The sequence below is a fragment of the Hippocampus guttulatus genome, chromosome 21 (genome assembly GCF_054856545.1).
Source record: "Hippocampus guttulatus isolate MCC_2025c chromosome 21, RoL_Hgut_1.0, whole genome shotgun sequence".
Lineage (NCBI taxonomy): Eukaryota > Metazoa > Chordata > Actinopteri > Syngnathiformes > Syngnathidae > Hippocampus > Hippocampus guttulatus.
This window is the reverse complement of record NC_141281.1, coordinates 1871756-1896839: the sequence shown is the minus strand read 5'-3', so window position 1 is coordinate 1896839 and position 25084 is coordinate 1871756.

Below are 25084 nucleotides of genomic sequence, written 5' to 3'. Positions count from 1 at the left end.
GTCAGAATTCAAACGTGCATGGTTGAATAGTTTGCCGTCAAACGGTCAAAACGCGTGAGTTGACCGACTTCCTTTTCAGACTCCTCTGTCTTGATCTGACACTTGTGAAACGGGGACATTCCCGACTTGTCTGCGAGAGCGCTGACGCGCGCTATTCGCTGTTTTTGGAGGGGTTGTCTTTGGCGATTTATTTGCGAGGTTCGTAAAAATGAATTTCACATCACGGGATTAGACGGCACGGGATTTATTGCATCCATCAACGTAGCGCTGAGTGACACTAAGCTGTCTCTCAAGCGTCCAAATGACACGCGCAAATTTAATGAGATCTTAAGCTCTGACAACATATAATAAAAAAAAGGGGTGACAGAGAAATAAGACAGCAAAAAAAAAGTCTCCCAAGACTCCGCAGTGAACTTTGCCAAAAGCCGTAATACTCAGAAATAGTTCAAGTAGGACGGCCAACTCGTGTTTTGATGGATTTTATGAGAAGATAATCATTAACAACCTGCTAATTCAAGGATTTAAAAAAAATATTTGTGCCTTCTGAATTGCAACGCTGAATTTGTTTCACTGTATGCGCCAAACCTACAAATATGCAACTCTACAATAAATGTCGCCAAAAAAAAGTATGACTGTGTTATTACTACAATATTTGTTTGCCAAAAAAGAGTGTGAATAAAACTTTCTTCCCGACATTGCGGTTTGCAAAAATATATGTAACTGTCTCATATTCAGACAGATAGATAGATAGATACTAAAAAGGTGAACCAGAACCTGAACTGCAAAGTGTTTGTTCACAGGCTACACGTGTGATAACAGCACGAGGCAGTAACACTTCCTGTCCCTTACTTAGCATTTTCTATGCCGTCGGACTGCATAATTGCCCCTGCATCAGATTAACACTTTGACATAACTAGTCTTTGAAGAGAAATCAAGAGAAATTGGAGGCAACAAAATGATTTGGAGGGCCAGATCTGGCCCTTGGGCCTAAATTTTGACACCGCCCAAAGGAAACATTTTTGCAGTTTTCCGGACAGGAATGGGATGCAAATAGACTTGTGTTCCCAGGAGGAGGAGGTGATGACTGGATTTGGTGGCAGGCCAATGTTGAGCCAGCACATGTTGTTCCTTCACCCACTCACTTCCTGTGGGTGGAGGAGCCATTGAGCCACTGGCTCACTTCCCAGCCGGCCGTCACCTTTGCCAGCGAACAGCAAAACAAAATGCCCCAGGAGCGTGTTCTGTTTCTGTATGTCTGAATTGCGAGTGAGCCACACGACGGATGAGTGGTGAGCAAAAATCGGCCTGACAGTTCAGAGTTTTCGGGTTTGAATCCTGGCTCCGACCCATCCTCTCCCTATGCTTGCACGGCTTTTCTTTGGGTATTCTGTCTGAGGGACGAATGCTTCTTTCTCAATATGTGCCTTGTACGCTTACGTATGGAACAAGAGCAGCAGCAGCATCTGGCGCTGACAGTCTTCCGGCCTTTTCCAAGTCAATTTGCCGCGTTAGCCTTTCGAACAGCGGTATGGGGTGTCGGAATCCAAAGACCGCCCAAAGGAGCCCTTGGCCGTCACTTTGAATGGACGCGAGGTAGTCGGGCTGAAGGCTTCCCACTGACCGGAGAGGAGTCGTCGGCCAGCCTTTCCTTGTCACTGGCGGTTAAGGCAGTCACTGATCCTAATGCCCGCACTGTTGAAGCGGCATTCCAATTTCTAATCACTGCGTGACTTGTCAGACCTAATGAGGCCGGTCGGGGAGGAACGGAGCGCTAATGAGAGCGTCACACGCTGACCGCATCCATCTTGCTTAAGATCTGCATACAAGGATGGCCTTGCGCAGGGAGAAATAAACCACATCAAAAAAAATAAATTAATGGGGTACAGGCATGCCGATATGGGCGAATTTGCACGAGTCGGAAAAAGCTTGATTGTTAAATGAGGGAAAGTTTATGCTAAGCGATTAGCTTGCAGTGTCTTAAGCTATTTTTCACCCTCGATCTGCTCGGGAAACAGTCAAGCTGACAATCCTACATGCTAAACCTGTTCAATATTCAAACAGGGGTCCACTAGTGCGAAAAAGGCCAGATTTAACCACTTCTTTTTTTCCTGATAGCTGGACGTCTCTCTGAGATTTTTCTTGAGGGGTTATCCTGTGGTGTGGACTGTGAAAATCTGCTCGGAAAACATTTGGGTCCCACAATCATAAATATTATCGAATAGCTTTGTATTGTACGATGAACGTCAAATTCAGCCGAGCCATGGACTCTCTATTTAATCAGGAAGCTCCCTGAAGCTGACTCTTCTGCATTTATAAAAAGAGTCCATGTTTGTTTGTATAAGCATTAGCAACTGCAAAGTGCTGAACAAAGGAGATAAGCCCGGCTTCTTCCAGGACTTCTTCTACGACAGTTTTTCTTTTGGGTTTTTTTTCTTTCTGTCAGTCTGGATGCTCTTCGAGCACTGTACTACCTCTGACAGGTTCGTTTGGTACGCGGACAGACATCTGGTGATCGATGGTGATGAAATCAGTCCAGTCAACTCGAATGCTTTGTTCAATTGTTGTTCAAGTGAGGGTAAACAGGGTGACAAAAGTTTTGCAAAATCTCAATGTTAGATATCACACGTGAAAATGTGACATTTTGGTACAGATTTTAGCCGGGATCATGCACGTTAACACACATGATTTGCTTTTGCGGGCCACATAAAATGAAATGGTGGGCCGAATCTGGCCCCCAGGCCTTAAGTTTGACACCCATGGGCTAGAGTATATATATATATATATATATATATATATATATATATATATATATATTTTTTTTTTGGATTATTGTCTTACTATTTTTTATCAATTCTTTTCATTCATCCCTTTTCTGCATGTTTAAAGATTCGCTTGATTTTACACACGTTATGATTACATCCATATTTATTTTTAAAGCTTGAAGTCACATTTGTGGCAGGAATTCAAATTTCATGAGACAGTCGTGGGAGCAAAAGGCGATCTTCTCATACCTCAAATTGGGTTGACCCGCGGCGGATGTTAGCACACCTTCCTCTTTGTGTGCAATCCAACGCTGGCTCCACAAGCTCGTCTGAGAATTTTTCTCCGAGGACGACACCCCTTGTGCACATTGCGCACAGCTTTTCACTGGTATCCCCTGGAAACTGCTCCCCATTCTTTAAACTCCAGGGGGTATTTTAAAAAAAAATGGGAAGAGGAGGAGGGAGAGAAGTGCCTTTTCCACATTTTGAAATGCACTTTGATCACGCCTTGGTCTTTGACACGAGTGACTGACGATCCCACTCTTGTCACCAGCGCGCCTTGGAGTACATAAATCAAAATTCACTCAAACATTAAGACATTTTGCACCATGGGCGAACTCAACGATGTGACTTCCATCTCACATTCTCTATGTTGGGGTGTCCAAGCTTTTGTTGACCGAAGATTTACACACGGGCACACGCGTACGGCCCCTAACATGAACGAAACAGAAAATAAAATAGACACAAGAGTTTATGAGTTTGTGAAAAAGAAATCACTGCCTACCTTCGTCGAGACCTGACGAGGCACATTTGTCGCGTGTCAAGTGCAGGAACATCCCTATCGTAGCTCACGTGTGTCATGTTCTGTCTTGATTGTGTTTCAGCTGCAGCTGGAGTGAAGGGCGTTTCCCTCCCGCAGGTGCACCTGCAATTCGTTACCCCGTCAAACTTGGCTGGGTATTGAATGTATTCTGACTTTTGCTGTTACTCGTCGGATTATTGAACTTGCTTGCTTCAAGTGTGATTTTTTCCGAGACCTCAGGATATACTTCATAGTGGCTCTCGTTTGTTCATACATTCTCGTTTGTCAATATTTTGTTATTTTAGTATTACTCTTGATTGTTTTCGTGTTATTGGATTTTTGACATTTTGTTTTTGTGTATGCTTTTTGTGTTTCAATTTCACCTTGCCTTCACGAGCGCTTTTGGTTTCACGCATTGTTTATTCCTGGCTCCTTGCGACCTGCGATTTCAGTTGATACTTTGTCGGTGCGATTTTTCTTGAATAAACATTTTTGTCATCGCACTTTGTCTGAGCCTGCATATTTGGGATCCTAAGAAACATTATTCGGTGTGAATCAAACGTGTACAATTTTAAAATGCTTTTCCTGGCACTCCAGATTCCGGTTCTTTGCCAGCGCCATTGGTGAATTGTACATGAAACTAATTTAAATGAGAATACATTTAAAAAAAAGAAGATATAGCGCAACAGGGGTGGCCCGGCGGTCCAGTGGTTGGCGCGTCAACAGAGTGCAGAAGTACCGGGTTTAATTCCAACTCCGGCCTCCCTGTGTGGAGTTTGCATGTTCTCCGTGGGCCTGCGTTTTCTCCGGATACTCCGGTTTCCTCCCACATTGACAAAACATGCATGGCAGGCTGATTGAACACTCTAAATTGTCCCTCAGTGTGAGTGTGAGCGCGGACGGTTATTTGTCTCTGTGTGCCCTGCGATTGGCTGGCAACCGCTTCAGGGTGTCCCCCGCCGACTGCCCGAAGATGGCTGTGATAGGCTCCAGCACGCCCCGCGACCCTTGTGAGAATAAGGCGGTTTGGAAAATGTATGGATGGATATTGCGCAACAGCTCTGTTCACAAGCTGCGATTGCAGACGGCTGACTGCTAACAACTTCCAGTGATGCAAGTCACGCGGCAGTGGAACACACATTTATTTTATTTTATTTTTTTCCATTTCCCCCGACACCCCTCGCAATCAACTTGGGAGCAGTCCGCGGGCTACCGGTTGAACGCGATCGACATATGAACCACCCCTCCTTTATGTCCAAAGTTTGTGTCTATCAAACTATTTGCTTCTGAAATGACTTGTTTGTATACCAAATGCTGTCCTGCAGAAGTGAGTGTTGGGTCACGTCCCACTGCCTCGGAGGAAAAACTTCTTCCACACCTTGGCAGTACACCAAAACACGCACACTCGACCCCCCACCCCCTCCACCCCCATGACATGTGACCTTGCCGGCAATATCCGGACCACCGGTGCGCATACACCTGCTCGCCGGTCATGATGGTAATGGAAGTTATTTGCTGTATGAGGCGTGTTGCACCTCCAAGTTACTTTTTCAGATCAATCCGACACTTATAAAGAGAAAGTTTCATTTGATCTTTGCTCCTCCATTTATGGGTGTGCACAAGCTAATAAGCTCCACACAAAAAAATTATTTTGGTCTTTCTTCATACTGTCAGAAAGAACATGTTTTACAATGTTCACATCATTGTAGTTGGCAGTTGCGAAGGACTGCACAGCATCAGACTGAGAGCTGTTGGTCCTATTTTACCCCACCGGTAAACTTTTATTTGGTAAATGTCGAAAAATATCACAAATAGTTTTTTTGCTGGGGTAGGGGGTGGGGCCTGCACAATTTGGCGCAACTCTGCAAACCAACACACAGCAAAAACATTCTCCGAAGCAGAGGCAATAATTGAAGTCATGTCATCCGGCAAACAGATTTGCTAATATCGAAAACAATTTTCACCCAACTTAAATTAATGATTACTGCTAACCTTCAGCATCCAAATATCCCACGCCAGACCGTTTAAAACTAATTCACTCCCAAAGACGTTTTTAAACGTCTTTTCAGACTTGGTCCAGAATTGGCTGGTACTGAATGAGTTTTATGAAAATGACTCAACGCATTTTACTGCATTTTGGATATTGACAAGAGTAGATGTTTTTGATGTTTCAATTTCTACTTCAAGTACAGCAACGTGATACCGTCTACAGTCAAAATCCGACACCGCAGTGAGGTTCAAACCGAGCTAACAAATCCAACTTTTCAATTGCATGTCGGTGGTGCGACACAAAACAAGAGGGCGACCAAAATTTGGTGATTTTCGGTAAGCCGCCAGACAACAGCCGCCTTGGGGAATGGCCTTTGTTCCCTGGTGGAAAGTGACACTTAACAACAGGTGAGCAACCTCTTGTCGGTTTTATAATCAAGGGGGTCATGAGCGCCTGATGATGAATGGCAGCCAACCTCTGCCGAGACACTTTTCCAACCGTGTCACCTCACGGTTGGTTGCGACGACGGCCGCGGGGGCAATTTAAGCGTAAAACGTCTCCACCGGGGGAAGGGAGGGAAGTGGCGCCGGGGCCACCGGGTGCCCTCTCGGGGTAAGTGGCTTTGCGGTGGAAAGCTGACGCCTGCCATCGCCGTCAAGGTTGTTGTCACCAGGCGGTTCTTTAAGCGCAACGCTGCCACGTTAAAGGATGAACGCCGGCGGGGGCTGGGATGGGCGGGGAGGGGGTAGGGGTGGAAGCCAATGCGAAGTACAAGAATTACAGGGCGATAGGCGGCAGGGAAATGAGTCGTGCGAATGTTGCTTACACGGGAACACGGGGGAATATTACCTAATCAGTCAAATCCTCCCGAGCTGACACCTCTTGTGTGGCGCCCAACGAGACCCCCCTGAACCCCGCTGCCCCCCACCCGTGGTTCAGCCCTGAGGGAACCCCCGCGAGGGATGATCTGCTGGTTGGGAATTTCTCCTTGACAGCCACTCTTAGAATTACTGGAATGGTTTTGCATACAGTGCAGTATCTAACAACCGGAGGCCACTTTACCCTCAATTAAAAGTGCAGCGGTGAAGCTGCATATTTTGCATTTGGGCAACAATGCGCGTGTTAAACTGAAGGTGATGGTAATAGGATTTTCTGCGCTTGGGAACCAGAGATTAGGAGATTTATATGGCGGATCTGCAGAATGTGAACAGGGGAGTGTTTTAATCTGGACTGGATGCCTGACTGTTGAGAAAAAAAAAAAAGGTAATGGATGAGACATCAAAAAGAAATAATTACTTCATTTTAAAGGATGTGTGAACGAGCACATTACATGCTAATATCTTGCTGACTCCAGACGAGACTATTTTGAAGCGCTCCAAAATCTTAACCCCTTTCCTGCACAAATAATGATAACCTACATCAGGATTTTTTCTTCCTTAAATGTTTTTATTCGTCTTTAGGCATGGAAAAAAAAATAATCACCTTGGACGGCATCATATATAAGGGTCCATTGTAGCGGTTGAAAACATTTGAATAGCCGTCCACTCTTGTAAACGCTGTGCCCAAAAGGGTTCAGCAAACCTAGCCATTAATTTTATTTATTTATTTATTTTTTTTACTCACTCACCAAGAACAACATTGTGCGGTGTCGTCAACAAAAACTATCTTCTTACTAATCTCTGACATTTCAAAAATAATTCAACACAATTGTTGTTCATTTTCCCTGTGATCAATCATGGAAATTCAGTAACAAGCCCACCCGCAGCAGCGTAACGTCGGGGTGTTATTTTGCCAACAAAATGCAATGCCGTTCAAGTAAAAAAAAAAAAAAAAAAACATTGACAGGATATATGTAAATTGTATGCTAATGAGCTACGCAGGAACCCCCTAATGGAGTGTTGTACCGAGACGTAGTCAGCCTACTAATGTTAAATATATAATCCATCTGGAATCAAATTTGACGGTTAATCAAAGGAAGCGCTGCTCGAGCAGACGTTTGGATAGACATAACGAACATCGTCAGTGTTTGCAGAAGAAACGGAACGCTTCAATGATGCTTCCACAGGAAGTCATGTTTCCGCCGCTCACTTTTTAAATGATTCTGCTGATTTAGTTCAGCTTTAGATGGCCGCTGGAAGCGAGGGTTACGTCAAGGTTGAGCTAAGGTGCGGCTGCCTTTTAAAGGGAGGGAATTTGACAGAAAGGGGAGGGTGTGCGCGCTCGCGGGGTGAGGGGTGGGGGGGCGGGGTCATCAAGATTGGATGAATTCATTCTCTTAATACCATTCAGGCGCTTTTGCATGTCAGCTGCTTGGGTGCGTTTGGAGAACAGCGGCGAGTGAAGGAGTCCTTTTGATGGTCGGACAAAGGGGACTATCATTTACAGAAAGCGGGCTTCAGCCGGAGAGGGTGCGAGTGACACGTCAACAAAACCCAAGTCGGGCTTCCTCTATGGGTTCCTGACAACAACAAAGCCTTGGACATGTGCTTCATCTCCTTCTCCTTCAATGAGCCAAGACTGCTTGAAAAGTGAAAGAAATATGTTGGGTGCGTGTTTATTCACATCCAATAAGTACAGTCGTACCTCAACTTTCGAATGTCTCTTCATACGAAGATTTCAAGTTACGAAACGCCGCAACATGCGAATATTGCCTCCTGCTACGAAAGAAATTTCACATTTCTAAGGGTAAAAATACAGTATGGGCTGCTAATCGCATCTCCGAGTTTCCTGAACGCAAGATATGTATAGCTGCTCTGCCATTGGCTATTATGATCATCATCCTGGCATCCCATTGGCTAAGAGAGACCTCTACCGTATGTGTCTATATGTGTCCATAGTGTTGAAGAAAATTTTTCCAGAAGCAATTAATTTCGTAAGTTGAGGTACCTCTGTACTCTACACATTCTATATATTATATCAGTTCATATAAAATTTATGTGGCATCACAATGAAACCTCTGTGATGATTTTTGTCAAGTGCTAGTCAACTTCACGACACTCTCACACAAGATTTTGAAACACCAAGTTGGTGGAAGGAAACCTAAATTGGCTGAAATGTGCAACGTGCACACTCCACGATGGGTTGCACTTGTTTGATGCGTTTTTACAGCTGTTCACTTTGTCAGGAACACCGATTGGAATGTAGCGTGGATGGGACATTACTATAAATAAATGTGTTTATAAACTGTAGAACGTTTGTCTGTATTCAAAGATACAAATAAACCATTTATGATTAAGAGAATAATTTATCTTCAAAACACTGACGTGAATTCAGATGATTCAATTTTAGTAAAAATAGTTTCTTCCACTTTGTGCTCTAAGGCTGATTTATGAAGACATCACATGAATGAAAATAGTCACTTCACTACAGTGTTCTATTTTTTTTGGGGGCGGGGGTCTGATTATGGAGATGAAAAAAAACTCAACTATTTGCCTGAACGCCTTTAACAGAAAAAATTGAATTCGACAATATAAACAATATACACCAACGATAATTGCTTTCTTGACTGACTTTCGCGTTTTTTCCCTATATGCGGCCCTCAATGAAAAAATATGGACACCCTGACCTAGATCGTTTGTTCATAGAAATATTGACTGCAATTGGAAATTCGCTACTGCGTTAGCATAGTTGAGTGAGAGACGATAGCACCTTCCGATTTCAAGTTATGTGGTCACTGTAGCAACTGTCAGAAACCAAGGACCCAAAGTAATAAAATATATATATATATTACATCCTTTTTTAAAATTAATATAATTTAAAAAATTACATTTATATATACATTTTTATTTTTATTTTTTAATTACATTCGGCCCTTGGTTTATGACAGATTTGCTATCTAAAACAAAAGATGATGGTCAATATCCTGAAAAGAGCTGAAAATGATTTAATGTTGCATCTATTAGCCAAAACAATGATTTCATGAGTTCTTGGTTTGTCTGGATGTCGCCGCTTCCACTAAAACCAGCATGAGAGGTCCACATGCTGACAAGCACATTTGTAGCATTCTTCAAACATTAAGATATTCCCCGCAAGCCCGGGAGTTGACGGTACATCTTGTCGTGTTTATTCAAAGGATTACATGACTCGGCCCCTCGCAGACACGGGTGACACGCCGTAACACGCTTCTCTTTGTGGATGCTTGTTCTCGGATCGGTCCGAATGAGGCATCGTTCCACAAAAGGTCGCTCAGTCTAATTACATGGGCACCAAATTGTCCCCTCCTCTCAGCGGCTAACACCTAATCACGAGACTGGATGTGCGTCCACATTTCCAGCGTGTCTCCCTGGCTTTCCAGGAGGGCCGGCGGCCTCAGCAGTTAGCGGCTTTGACGAGGTCCTCTCCGTGCTACCTCGCCGGGGAGAACGCGGGCTTCAGCTCCCCTCAGCGTCAAACTTTAACCTTTCTCAACTTTAATTACACAGAGTAAGTTGGGAGTGCGCCGCGGCGCTGTCTGGCCGCTTCACTTGCGCGGCTACACTGATGGGAAGCCCGCATGGGTGCCACGGCCCCCGCCGCCTCTGACACAGTGATGTTGCACAACACTGACGCCTGCGCTGACGCTTCCTCCTTTAGCTGCTTCCTGACCGCCTTGCTAGGCCTTTGGAACTGATTTGCCCTTGGGAACATCCTACTTCCGGGGTGATTTGCACATCAAATTCCTCAAAAAAAAAAAGACAAAAAAAATCAGGAGGTACTGCAGAGTTCATCAGCTTGAAAACTACATTGCTGGTGTGGATCAGAATCCTTACATTCCGAAACCATCACGTGAAATGTTTGTTGAACCACTGGGACACTTTTAGTTGACGAACATGAGGACCAAATTTGCACATGGGATGTTTCCACTTGATTGTGAGGCTACTTGAAATTAAAAAAAAGGGGGGGGCATATCGCTTACAGAGCTGGCAAGGAACAAAGTGCAAATATTGTATGTCATTGAATCTAGATTTTTTTTTGCAAACGAAACGCACTAGCTTCATTGGTCAAGTCAGCAAGCTGAGCGCCAGACGAGCATTCCTCCGGGGAGGATGGCTGACTGTTGGCCATCGAGGCAAATACGGCTGGCGATGTCCCCTTTATTGCACAATAAATGAGAGTTGTGCATAATGTAAAAAACAAAGGATAGAATAAAGAATAAAAATGGTCATTTAACTTTTTTGCCCTCTTTAGTTCATGTTCTCTCTCAGAAGTGGTTTTTGCCTGGCGTTGAGTAAAGAATTGATCCAAGGACGTTTGCTTTTGTCGGCTTTTAACAATCCTTCGAAAATGTCCAAGGCAAATATCAGTATCGTGAGCGATCGCCCGACGGGTGAACACTTTTTTCTGGGTGATTCACAGTAAAATTATCGGAACGTCTCATGGCGAAAGATTTGCAAAAGACGAGGATGCTGCATCGACACATTTCTATCCGTTTATTTATCTATCTACACACAGACACATAGGGTAGCGGTCCCGTTTAGCCAATGGGATGCCAGAAAGATGCTAGGTAATAGCCAATGGCAGAGCAGCTATACGTGTGTTGCGTTCAGGAAACTTGGAGCTGCGATTAGCAGACTAAACTGTATTTTTACCTTTAGAAATGTGAAATTTCTTTCGTAGCAGGAGGCAATATTCTCATGTTGCGGCGTTTCGTAACTTGAACATTTCGTATGAGCGGAGTACCTCTGTACATTTGACTCATCAATTCGTATTATGAGTGGTTTTTGGAGTCCAAACCCAAAACGTAGCCCATACTTACAGTATACTGTTGAGCGCATCTAAACCACACAACCCTCCTCACAGCAGGCAGGTGAATTGGGAGATTTGAGCTAAAAAAAAACGTTTGGCAAAAGTCTGCTGACTGATATATTGAGTGAAAACATTTTTAAGAAACACATCTCGGGTGGGTGAAAAAGGGGAAAATTCGATTTTATGCCCCAATAATGATAACCTGAAACCTGATCACATGATAAAGTAAAGTAAGTAAAGTAAAGTAAAGTACATTGTACATAGTAAAGTAAGTAAAGTAACTGCTATCCCTAAAAGGGTTTAAGAACATTCAAAGCTAAGGGGGCAATCAAGTGGACTTGCTTTTTGAAAATAAATTTATTACAAACGCCGGAGTCAGAGTTTTCATCGATTGGTTGGTTTGTCGATTGTGCCCCTTATCAAAATAGACACCCTTGCAGTCCTCTAATTCTGTTGATGAATTTGACTACCAGAGGGAGCTTAAAAACAAAACAAAAAACAAGTTACTGTGGCAACCACATGACCTGTCAATTACTTGTAATCAGTCTGCCCCCACCCCCACCGCACCTCTGGCTCTGTTTCTCTCTTCATTGCTTGGTGCGTCAAAATTAGAACTCTCTCGACAGGGGGGGGGAACAAAATATTTGAAGGAAATGATAAAGCATTGCGAGTTTTGCACCCCATGTTGGAAAACTTGGCAGAGTGCCACTCATTCGGCTTGGACTTGCTTAGCACCCGAGTAGGGCATCAAACGTTCAGTGAAACGGCATGAAACTCTTCAATTAACCCTTCCAGAGACGGCGGTTACTACAGTGGACAGCTTATCGTGTTATCGGTTTACAAGGTACATGAAAGGGTTCAATGCCCACATTGGGGTCACAAACCATTTCAATGCAAATGCCGCCAACGTTGTGTATGAGCTTTGGGGAAGGGTTGGAAACGTCCGGCGGTGCGTCACGCCCCGCTCCCAAGATAAGGACACAGACTCGCAAAATGAATTGTTTCGAAGCGTTTGACTTGCCGCACAGTTTCCATCCGTGCGTAAAATTTGCGCGGAATAGCTGCGAACGCTCGACGGGGTCACATTTTTAGCATTTCATCCAACTGGCGGCGGTGGCGCGTTCAATTGAAGTGCGGCTAATGCACCGGGGGCGGTAGATGTGAACTGTGACGTTGCATCGTGGAAGAAAAGGGGCACACGGGCTGTCAAGATCTTAACTCACCATTAGTTCCTTATTCTCTCCGATGACAAAGACGAGGCCCTTTCGGTTTGGAGTTCGCCCTCGCATACCAAAGTCATTCAACGGGAGAGACCTTTGCAAAGCGCAATGCTCTATTCAAGCCGCCTTAATTACAATTTTAAACCGTGATTTGTTTCACCACCTGGTTAACCTATTCAGACCTGTTGAAATCCTCTTTATTATCCCAGGTGTGATAGGAAGGCACTGAGGAGTGAAAGGGTCTTGTCTGGGTGCAGCGGGAACATAATCAAGCCCGCACTAGAGCACTGAATGGCTTTTTTTTGGGGGGGAGATGAGATCAGATGTTACACACTCCAGTCCTCCAGTAAAAGGTGGATTAGGTGTGAAAAGAGGATTTTGTCAAGGATGTGTCCTCAACTTTTCCTTTTCACCGGCGACGCCATCGTTGAATGGAGCGCGACTTCAGCGGCTGTATTAGGGCTGTCCAACAAATCAACTGTGGTCTTAAAAGCTTTTGTTGTGCATTTTTGTGCATCTTATTTGTGTTGTGGTGGGAGGGCTTAGGGAGCGGGTGGTGGGGGGGGGGGGGGGGCGTCGCCTCGGGAGACTGGATGGCGTTTGTATTAGAAGAGTTCTTCTCATCTGCTAAGCTCCTTTGAAGTCGAAGGTAGTAAGAACAAGCTCCTGTGTCCATTATAGCCTCATTAGCGAGGCTCTACGAAGGAACTTGACCCCTGCGGTGCCTTTGTTGATATGACCGCTTGTTCGGCTTACCTGGCCGGGTACTTGCTTGGGATGATCCCATTACAATAGGAAATATCAACAGAGGGGCATAATGGGGCAACATGATGGAAAAACAGGAGAGAATATTTCATCTTCACAAGAATTCGCTCAAAGCCTTTTTTTTTTTTTTTTTTTTGTAATTTGCCAGCCCCGCCACCTCCTGCATCCACAATGGCCACAGGCTGTTTGTGTACGCCACCTGCCGCGTGCTTCACATCGAGCGCAGCCTTCAATACAGTAAAGGATAGCCGCACCGAGCTCTGATGAACAAATTAACACCCTCTAATAGCCCTTTGCCAGTCCTCCTCTAAATGGATTAAAAACCCCTTTCGCCCGACGTTTTCTTTTGGCGCAAAATCTAATTTGGATTTAGATTTGCTCAGAACACGCCGGGACAGATCGGCGCTGGATTCATGATCGACTTCAATTAGAGAGCAAAAAGCAACTTAAGCGGCTTCGCCAGTAATTAGGCTATCGCGAAGAAAGAGATGCCATCTAATTAGGTTTCATCTTCATTCAATTTCTTTGCAAGTTATCGTGTGGACCATGTCACCTTTGTGTGTGTGTGTGTGTGTATGTGTGTGTGTGGCTATCACTACAGCTTTTCAACAGAAATACAGTGGTACCTCTACTTAGGAAATGTATACAGTATGTTCTGGAAGAAATGTCTTCACTAGAATATGTAGAGACGCGTTTTGCATGTAAATGCCCTAATCTGTTCCAAGCCCCCCAAAATTCAGACATAAATGTTTCTTAAAGCATAAAAATGCATCAAAATATGTAACAAATACATGTTACAATTAGACTGATAGGTGTTGTATTTGTCTAAGCCATTGTTCCAGGCGGGTACAAAAGGTGAAGCATGGCTAAATCCTTGCTACTTCCGTTCCAGGTTCTTGTATGTGCACTCATGCAAGGCCCTCCCCTCCCATGAATGAATTTTTTGAATCTGTCAATGTGCTTGCTGGTGTGTTTAGAACCTTCATTTAGTCTTCCCTCTCAGCCCAATAGTGCATTAGCAGCGGCAGGTGGGGTATGGAGAAAAGGCCCTGCCTAGGATTGGATGTCGTCTAAAAGAGCCATCAGTCAACCGTACCGCAGGGCGTTCGTGTTAACGCTCAGGAAACGTCCTGTAAGCACTGAGGAGCGGGGCTGTTTGTCAAAGTGCATCAAATGTGAAGGAAGTGGTTCAGTAGGGCTAGCCTAGCGTCACATTTGCATGGTCAGACCACAACCTTTTCCCCTGGGACTTACGTTAATTGTCTTGCATCTAAGTGTCAGTCAAGGGGACCATTCAAGGATTGATTTGTTCCATTTTGGATTTTCTCTTGATAAAATGAAGGTGATTTAATCCCAAATGAGCAATATATCGTTTTAATAAAATGTGTGTGGAACAAGTAAACTATACAAGTGATGAACTACAGTGGTACCCCTACTTATGAAATTAATTATTTCTTAATTAGAACATTTTGTAAGTAGAGATGCATTTTCCATTTTAATGATCTAATCCGTTCCAAGGCCCCCCAAAATTCAGACATAAATGTTTCCTAAAGCATAAACATGCATCAAAATGTGTAACAAATACATGTTAAAGTTAGATTATTGCACAATAAGTGAGAGTTATGCAACATGTAAAAAACAAACAATAGAGTAAAGAATAAAAATTATGGTCATTTAACTTTTAACTGTGTCCTCGTCGTTTTTTTGGCCCTTTTCCGCTTTTAACAATCCTTCGAAAATGTCCAGGGCAAATATGAGCATCGTGAGCAATCGCCCGACAGGTGAACACTTTTTCTGGGTGATTCACATTTATGTAAAAGTATCGGAACACCTCATGGGCGAATGACGAGGACGCTGCATAGACACATTTTTCTCTATCTACACAACTAGACACATATTATGGCTAAGGTCCCTCTTCGCCAATAGGGTGCCAGGAAGATTCTCAGTAATAGCCAATGGCAGAGTATGTTGCGTTTAGGTACCTCGGAGCTGCGACTAGCAGCCCACACTGTATTTATACCTTCGTATCTTGAATTTTTTTTTTGTAACAGGAGGCATTTTGTAACTTGAACATTTCGTATGAAGAGATGTTCGTAACTGGAGGTACCACTGTATCAACAATCCAAGGCGTTTCTTGTCAATGTGCAGTGTTCCGGATTTGGCAAAAATATGGAAAAATGACTCCAGAGCTACATTCAGGCAGTGGTGTCTAACAGAAGGGTGCTCCAAAATATCCGAGGGTCCCATCCAATTAAAAAAGTCTATTCATTGTTCATTTTTCCTCATGTGAATCAAGACCAGCGAAGAATCAATCTTATCAAGCTAGCTAGCGGCTACGTGCACTATACATACAGCGTCTCCAAACAATAAATGTAGTTGCCCATGTATTTGTCTAGTGATTTAAAACAAGCGAGAATGTCCTGCCCTGTGTTAATTTACTCAAAGCAGCAGGGGTCACCGGCCGGGCCACTGACCATTACACAGTAGGACAAGGGTGTCCAGCTGACTGTCCTTTTAATCGACAACAGCAGGCCTAAGGAATTTAACAGCATGGATCCCCCCCCCCCCCCCCCACTCTCCCTCAACAAATAACGTTTATGGAAGATTTACGAGTGACTGCAATTGTCTGGGCTTTCCCTCCCTCTAGCTCATTCAATTAGCGACTGTGAATGTCTCAGTTAAAGGGGGCGACGAGACAATTGAAGGTGTCATCTAATTATTTTAGCCCAGCACTACGCAAAACCACTACCGTGCTGGAAATCCCGGCCTTGGCTTGATGATATGAAGGAAATCAGTTCACGCTGTAGGGGGGGTCGAAGACAATGCGGCTGTCCTGCAGGTGTTCCTCAACCTCAACCATCTTAAAAATGAATCATGGACCCGCAGTGTGGCAATTTGATTTGATAGGAAAATATATGCTGTGTGGGCTAAATGAAATCACTTGGGTTTTAAACGCAAGTTTATAAGCAGACTATATTTATGAGCAAGGGTCGACATGTATTGCGTCCATTGGGCTTGAGAAGTTGGGGGGAGGCGGGGGAAAAAAAAATGTTTTCGAAAACCAAAATAGCGAAAAGCCAAAATATGAACCAGTCGACTTTAAAATGGCTAAAAAGTGTCATGCCCAAAACCAATATGGTGGAAAAGAGCTCCATCTGCAACTTATCTTAAATCTAGTGGATAATGCTGATCAAGCTATTTGAGTAAAAATCAATAAATACATTAAAAAGCCTGGATGGAAAAGAAATCTCTTCACCGAGCCTCCTCCAACTGCATGTAATGTGACTACTTCTTCCTGTGACAGTCACCGAAATGAACAAAACTGTAGCTACGGCTAATGCTACATGCAAAATGGAGATGCGGACACATGACCATTACAACGAGTAAACATGCCAGAAATTACCCTATGTTAATCTTAATCCCATTCTTTCCCTGGGGCCAAAGACATGTGAACCGTTTCAGCTGCCGCCGCTGGTGCTGGTGGCAAGAAAACTGCAATCGCAACTTGACTTAAACTGCACATTTCTGGACCAAGTTCAGCAATATTAATCAATAAGCCCACAATCTAGCAGGTTCTAGTATGTACAAACAATACAAAAAAAAATTGCATGTTTGTTGTGAAACAGTATTTGCACCGTTATTAAAAAAAAAAAAAAAAAACTAACTAAAAAACGCGTTTAAATCCCTGGTTTATTTGTCCCTGATAAAGAGCCTTGGCTATGACTACCACATGGGTCCCCAAGCGCACATTAGGGAGCACGAGGGAGGGCAGCGGGGGGGACCCTAAGTGTCACCCATGAAATCAAAATGTTAGGGTATGAAAAACAGGGGTGGGACCGCAAGTAATTCTCCTTATTGTTAAGTGTTTCGTCGTTCCTTGGTGTTGACTTTTCGCCGTCTGCCGAGAAACAACACGAATCCTGCCGCCGTCACTTTCAAAAGAAATAGATTTTGTGGGGGGGGGGGGAGATTGGGGGGGGGGAATCCTCTTAAATCCGAGTATAACCCTAAATTAATTACTACAAGACCAGACTCATTAAAAGGTTTCGTATTTTCCTCGTCACTTGCTGATTATTGTCAAATCCTGAATGAAAGGCGGCGGAAGATTCATCACTTTATGGTTGTACATCCTTATGTTGAAAAGGTCAAGTGCCCCCCCCCCCCCGACCCCCTCTCGTAAGGAGGAAATTCTTCAGGGCAGGCACACATTTAGGCTGGCAGAAAATCCGGGACGCAGTTCTGATGAGTGGCAGACGCAAAAGAAATTCTCAATGGCAGATTCTTGACATCAATAATGGCTTAACGTCGTCTTGACAGAGAGATTGGGGGTTGTGGGAGGGAGGGGGCGGCAAAAAAAAAAAGAGTGACTCTCTGCGCATTGGTGTGGCCCAAAGGCTTTTGCTGTCACCGCCGATGACAGTAACTTTCTCCATGCAGATTAAATTGGTGTTTACAGATTTGCCCTGGGTGTACATTTTTGTCCCCCGCTGGGTTTCACTGGCTGATGATGAGTCGCAGATGAGCGCCAGCCAGCGTTTTTGACACTGATGCTGATGTTTCCATCATACGGGGTGGGGTGGGGGGGGTGTCTTACACCAGGCAACACCCGATCCGGGGTACCAAATGAGACGCTATTAACAACTACGGTGTTACCTCTACTTACGAACGTCTCTTCATACTAAATTTGCAAGTTACGAAACGCCTCAACAAGAAAATATTGCCTCCCAGATAGCAAAGACATTTAGCCCACATTCGGCATGAGGCTGGCAAAGGTGGCATTGCGTCGGCACTGGCATAAAGCATGTGGGCCGAACATGGCCCAGGAGTGGCAAAGGAGGCACTGTCTTGACTCTGGCAAACAAGATGTGGGCCAGTTGTTGAGTGAAGTATGCGGCCCAGAAATCAATTTACAACTCAGGGCCATATATGGACAGCCAGTACAGTAAATATTCTCTAGTACGGACTCGTGTTTGAGCTGTCCAATTTGTCCTGATAACAGAAATTCCTCATTTGGGAAATGAGCATGGTACATGTCCTTTATGAACCTGCAAGTATGTTGACAAAATGCACGTGTAACAACACAATCAATAAAATACAAAAATATACTGTCCAAAAACTGTTTATATAACAAAAACTGCAATACAGGTGTATCCAAAAAAAAATCACAACAATAAAATACGTACAGTATTTTAATGTTTATTTTTTTTCTGTCTTGGGAAAAAAATATGTATTTTGGATTGTTTTGTTGGATGCATTCTTTGGTTTATGACAATATTTGCCTGCGTGTCATACAGTTTTCTTGCTAGTTGCAAGTAACTGTCCCGTTGATCACCGATGTCTGGTCATTCTTGTGCATACTGAAGGATTTTTGTTGCCATTTGCATTGCTTCCTTGCTGGATGGTGGTTTGTCATCAGGAGTTGAGTCGATGCCTTGTTGTTTAAAGTTTCGTAGATTTGCGTCTTTCCGACTCCAAGTGTCTGCTGGATCTTTTTAACTTTGTGTCCAGCCTCGCTCAAACGGATGCATTTCACTCGCTCCGCTCCAGTTGTTACAGTTCTACGTTTCGATGCGATGATCTACACGACGTAAGTGAATAAAGTTAAAATCTTTCGCAATTACAGTAAAACGCACGCCAATAAAAAGTCGCTTACACGTCTTCGTTTCGAATCTGATGAATGAAAACGGCGAAGCGAACACGTTTCTTCGGTCGTGTCGAGTGGATGCTGCTTTTAAGCTAGTGCCGCGTTCTACAGGACGTAAGTGAATAAAGTTAAAATCATTCACAATTACAGTAAAACGCACGGCAATAAAAACTCACTTGCACGTCGTCGTTTAGAATCTGATGATCGAAAAACGCGAAGTGAAAACTTGTTTCAGCGTCAGTCTTTTCCGTCGCATCGGGTGGGCGTTGCGTGTATTTAAGCTCCCGCGGCATTACACCTCCATCCGGGTTACGGGTAGTGGAATTTCCGCTTACGCAACTTCCGGTAACACGTAATATCGTAGTCAAAATGTTAATACATAGGTTTTTATTCCGGGTGAAGGATATTCCTTTCCATAGAATTCCGGGGATGGGAATATTTACTGTATTGATTTTTTTTTCGTCACACAGCCTTGTTTTACATCACAGTCAGATGTAGAATTCGATTCATCACACACACACGCGCACACACAATGGCACACACACACTCTCATGCTTGTGCACGCTCGCACACACAAGTTAAACTTGGTCAAATAAGATTATGTTGAAGTCGACTGACGTCAGCGAAAGAAGGTGCAAGTGCAAATGTTGAATCTGTTTGTTGTTACAATACAACATTCATGTATTGCTACACTCCGACACAGTAGATGGTGATGCACCGGGAATGTTAGCTTAGCTGCCACCCGCCAAATAAGAAGAAGAAGAAGTGCAAGTGGTGTATGTGGCCCAGAGCTGGGCCAGACCAATTTTGTTGACTGGGCTCTTGTTACGAAAGAACTTTCAACATACGAAAGGTAAAAAATGCAGTGTGGGCTGCAAGTCGCAGCTCAGAGTTTCCTGTACGCGAGAACCGAATTTCGGTCGTAATCCGAGGCAGAAAAAAACGATTTGGTCGAGAACAGAGACGTTCGAAAACCGAGGTTTGACTGTATGTCTGAAGTTCAGGTATGCTTGGAACGGATTAGTGCATTAAAATGGAAAATGCGTCTCTACTTACAAAATGTTCTTGTTTAGAAATTTTTTCCAGAACATATTAATTTCATAAATAGAGGTACCACTGTATTTACTTTACATTTCTGCCTCAGCCCCTCCAAATACATTGATGGCTGCCTTGGCCGTTGCTTGCTTGCTTGCTGCGTAGAGGAGGGAAATCGAACTGTCATCGAGGAATCCAAAAGGGGGCATATGTTGATGGTAGACCCTAACCCATAAGGTCCCACAGCGCTAAAATGGACAACCGTGATCCGCCGGTGTTTTTTTGAACAGCTCGGGTTGTTACAGCTGCTAAGTGAAGAATGTGCTCAGAGTTTAAAGACACAGTGGGTTGTTTTCACAGATGCCTCCCCCGCCCCCCTCTCTCCTCTTTGCAGCGCACTTCAAAAGAGAAACGGGGAGGGAGCTTGGCTCATCACAAGGCACAAGTTTGGTTTTATGGGAATCACTCAAAACTGAATTGAGACATTTTTTGCTCCAGGCGATTTCACAGCTATATTTCCAATGCTCGGCAAACGGCTAAATTCTTTACGGCCGGCGTCCAATGTGTCTCCGATGTGTCTGCGTAAATACGAAAAATATAAAAAAATCTGTGACAGAATTACCCACAGCGTATTTCAAAAACACGAATGCCAAGCAGCGGTTTGATACAGACGAAAGAACCGTTCGAGTGATTTCGAAACATGTTTATACAAAGCTTTAAAACACCTCAATCGGCAAAACCAAAGTCATAATTTGGTCAATGATGACACTTTAATGGATTGTTTTGAACATAAGCCCACATGATATTGCACTTGAAGTTAGCGCGAGTCACCCAAGATAAACTTTTGACACATTTCTTCTCCCACCTCAATTCCAGCCGATATGTTGACATGCCCGTTTTTATTTTTATTATTTTTTTAAGGCTGCATTGGCCCAATGTCACTTAATATTGATGTTTTAATCAGCCACACGCTACGGTCAATAGCCATTCCAAATGTGCATAATTGAAATATCCTTACAAAAAAACAAAACAAAAAAAACACTTCTTTCTCAACATGTGCTTATTTGCAACACACGTCGCCCTGCACCAAACACAAATAAGAAGGAATTGTTGTGGCTGTATGATAACCGAAACGTGAAGCCGCTAGTCACCTGAAATTTGCATTGATTCATCTGTGAGCGCGGGGGTTACGCTCTGATTGCCTCGAGTGCGGGAAGCACAACATTTACTCTGAATGGCACTTGGTTAGTTCAAATGAACAGCATTGGATTAAAAATAAATCAAGGGAGCACAAGTGTATCCAAGTGAGGTTGGACTCGCTTCGTCGATATCCTTTATTTTTTTTTTTTTAAAGCTTTGATATGAAAACCGGACGTAAGGACATTGTCAAAATTATTACATTTGGTTGAGGATCGTGTTAATTACATCTATCCATCCATTTTCCGATCCACATTATCCTCACACAGGTCGCAGGGGGCGCTGGAGCCTATCCCAGCCGTCTTCAGGCAGTAGGCGGGGGACACCCTGAACTGGTTGCCACATCGATGAACAACCATCCGCACTGACACTCCCCACCCGGAGAAATCCCACACAGGCCCGGGGAGAACATGCAAACTCCACACAGGAAGGCCGGAGCCGGGATCGAACCCAGGACCTTTGCACTGTGAGATCAATGCGCTAACCACTGGACCATCGGGCCGCCGTGTTAATTACAGTCAAACATTTATTGCATATGCTGAAGCGTATCGCAGCTATCTTTGGGCCGTAGGCGGAGGACACCTTGAACCCGTTGCCAGCCAATCGCAGGGCACACAGAGACGAACAACCATCCGCACTCACATTCACACCTAGGGACAAGTTAGAGTGTTCTGTTAACTTGCCACGCATGTTTTGGGAATGTGGGAGGTGACCGGAGTACCCGGAGAAATCCCACGCAGGCCCGGGGAGAACATGCAAACTCGACACAGGAAGGAAACCCACGACCTCCGCACTGTGAGCCCAACGCGCTAACCAGTCGACCAGCCGGCTGCAGATGGTATTTCTGACCAGATTTAGGCCATCTTGCAAAGCGACGATGTCGACAGATGAGTCGGACGGAGTGTATTAATTTCAGGTGGTAAACAGTAGCCAGGGAGCACCGGGTTGTTATTGAGTTGTGGCTCCTGGCAGAGGATTGATCCACTTCAGTTCAGCAGCGGGGAGGCGGAGAGCTCCGGAGGGGCTCAGCGGGGCTCCAAATCAATAAGGTTAATAGATGTGGGGGCCACGCAGTCAGAGGTGCGTGGTCTGGCATTTTCGGTGCCAATGAGGAAAATTCCCGATGACGAGGTGTCTCCTTTGGAGCCTGCATTAATGTCAGTCTGATTACCTGCCGACCACGATGTCGCATCCAGCCAGGGCGAGCGCTGCCCAGCCATTAACTGGAATTAGCTTTCCGAGGAGACCCTTCAGACAGAAGACTAACCTGCCTCCTCTTCATCGGCTGTCCATTGAGAACAAATTGCCCAAAGCCCCCCCTCTTCTCCCGGCTCCAATCTTTGCACCCTGATTTCTGTCACGACAACAGCTTCATAATCACTTGATGAGTAATTTCCTGTCATTTGGGATTTGAAGAGGAAGGTTTCATTAAGAAGTTGCTTTTTCCCTTCCTCTCTTAAAAACATTAGTAGAGGATGGTCAATACAAAAAAAATAATAAATAAAAATCCCGCAAAAGGCGTCAATGGAGTGGCTCCTCTTTCCAAGGCAGTGAGTTGTCGAGCATAACAATACTGCCCTGGATGAATCACCCCAAAGCAAACAGGTACCGTAGCTCAGTCGGGGACCGATACTGGTCCGCGGGTCGTTTGGTACCAAGCCGCACAGAAAGAATAAATAAATAACTTACTTTATTTTTATTCATTTCGGAACCTGAAAGATGTTTTATTTTGAAGAATTACCAGATTCTTTGTTACATCTTTTTGAGCAATTCGACAATCTTGCCTGATCGTAAAATGGGAGAGATGCTTAAATTTGACCCACTTGTGTGTGTGTGTGTGTGTGAATCTTTCCTGAAAATTTGACTGGCGCAACACCTGCAATTAGCCATGCACCTGCATCGGACCAAATTTAAGCATTCAAGCAGGAGGCATGCTGGCTCAGCCCCCAAAGCAAAAACTGAAGTCATTTGCAAAAACATGGACCCCCCCCCCCCCCCCCCCGCTCCCCCCCTTCCTTTCACCCTCCCCTCAACAAAGGGACCCTTTCGCATAGGAAATCAGTTGTCAGTGCCTTCGTGAACACCGTGCCGTGTGAGCTCCCATGGAAATGAGTTTTGGCATTGTTGTGGAGAGACACTCCCCCCTTTGAATAAATTGAGGAGGATTAACAGAGAAGAATGTAATAAAAGGATAGTCATTTCATCATGGCAGACATTATTTTTTTTTTAATCATCGGGAGGGAGGGGGTTTGGGCAGTGGGAGATTTAAAGGATAATCAGCGGTGGGTTTATTTCCATAACATGCTTTACAAACTGCTTCTTTGAACTCAGCAGCCACTTATATTGGTAGATTTGGGAGTGCGGAAGAAAAAAAAAACATTATTTAGTGTTGAGACGAGTAATATATTAGATACGTCTTAAGTGAGTTGTTAAACCGTTATGGCGCTTGGAGATTATCAAGCGTTAATCGAAAGGCTTTGAAGTGAGCATACGCGCGGAATGAGGAAACATTTTAAGAGTGCATTTAGGAGCCTTGCATGTTGTCACTTTGAAAATGTGGAAAAGGTGTCAATGGAATCCACCTCGAGCGGTCGTTTGGATATTTGCGGTCTGATCAGGGTACCAACGTGGAAATCATGCAGAGGTTTGTTTGTTTAGACCTGATTGGAAAGGCGTCACGATTTGGATTGGCGGGTAGCAGCAGGCGACTGCGGCCAGCGCTTTGAAGTTCCTGGGCCCCGATTGATCCGCTGCATATTCCTGAAAATCAAAGGCCACATCAAAGGCATAGCTCGACTCTTAAAAGAGGGAGCGAGCACCAAAAAAAGGGCAACAGTGACAGCGTGAACAAGCAAAGCAGGTGGTCGGCTGCCGGCCGGGGCGATCACCCCGACGACCCCGTCAACGACACTCGCAGACAGACTGCCCGGGGCTCCTATTTTAATGTCGGACAGCAGGGAGGGTCCCGCTTGACTGACACTTGTCTTTCATTAGTGCATGAAACCAACTCGAGTCAAACTGTTAAGGATTGTATGTGAGCCCCAAACGCACGACAGCAGACGGGAATGGCGTTCACCAAAAACCTGCCGTAATTTATTATCAACGTTGCAAAGTCAACTCAGGAAAAATCCAAACTGAAACTTACTTCCAGTTCAAGGGAGAACACGAAGACTCCACAGGGAGAGGTAGGAAGGAAAGAAGGAAGGAAGGAAGAAAGGAAGCCAAAACGTCACAAGATTTCTACCAGAGCTCACCTTGAACCAAGGACTGGTTATGGATCCAAGTTATCCCAGCCCTAACGAGCTGGTGAGCTACTGGTGAGTGATTAGCGGGCGAGCCTCAGGTGTGAGATACAGAGCACACCTGGCTGAGAAGGCTGCCTGATTGGCCCCTCCCTACCACAAACATTCAAATGATGTCTTTTCATTCAACACTTTAGAGTAGACTCTGGATTTTCACTGCAGGTCTCCAGGCACGATTCCGATTTCATAACTATTTCCATGTGTCACATGTTGTTGTATTTCGATGAGGATCTAGCTCACGTTGGCGGGGAATATCCGGTCTGCCCATTGGCGCATATCAAATGTTGATCCCGTTGCGATTTGAAAATACCAAATATCATGGCTGATTGTGTCACAGGAGAGTCCAAATAGTTGAACTGGTGTCACCTGAACCATGCAGTGCAAATACAACAGAAATGATTCAAACAGTAGCAGGGTCCCAGAGTTATGAAGGCTTGATGGACTGGGGCCACTGTCGGGGCCACCATGTACCACAGAGTGACGCTTGCCTGACCAGGCCAGGACAAATGTAATCAATCCATCCATCCATTTCTGATCCACTTTATCCTCATAAGGGTCGCGGGGCCTATCCCAGCCGTCTTCAGGCCGTAAGTGGAGGACACCCTGAACCGGTTGCCAGCCAATGACAGGGCACACACAGACG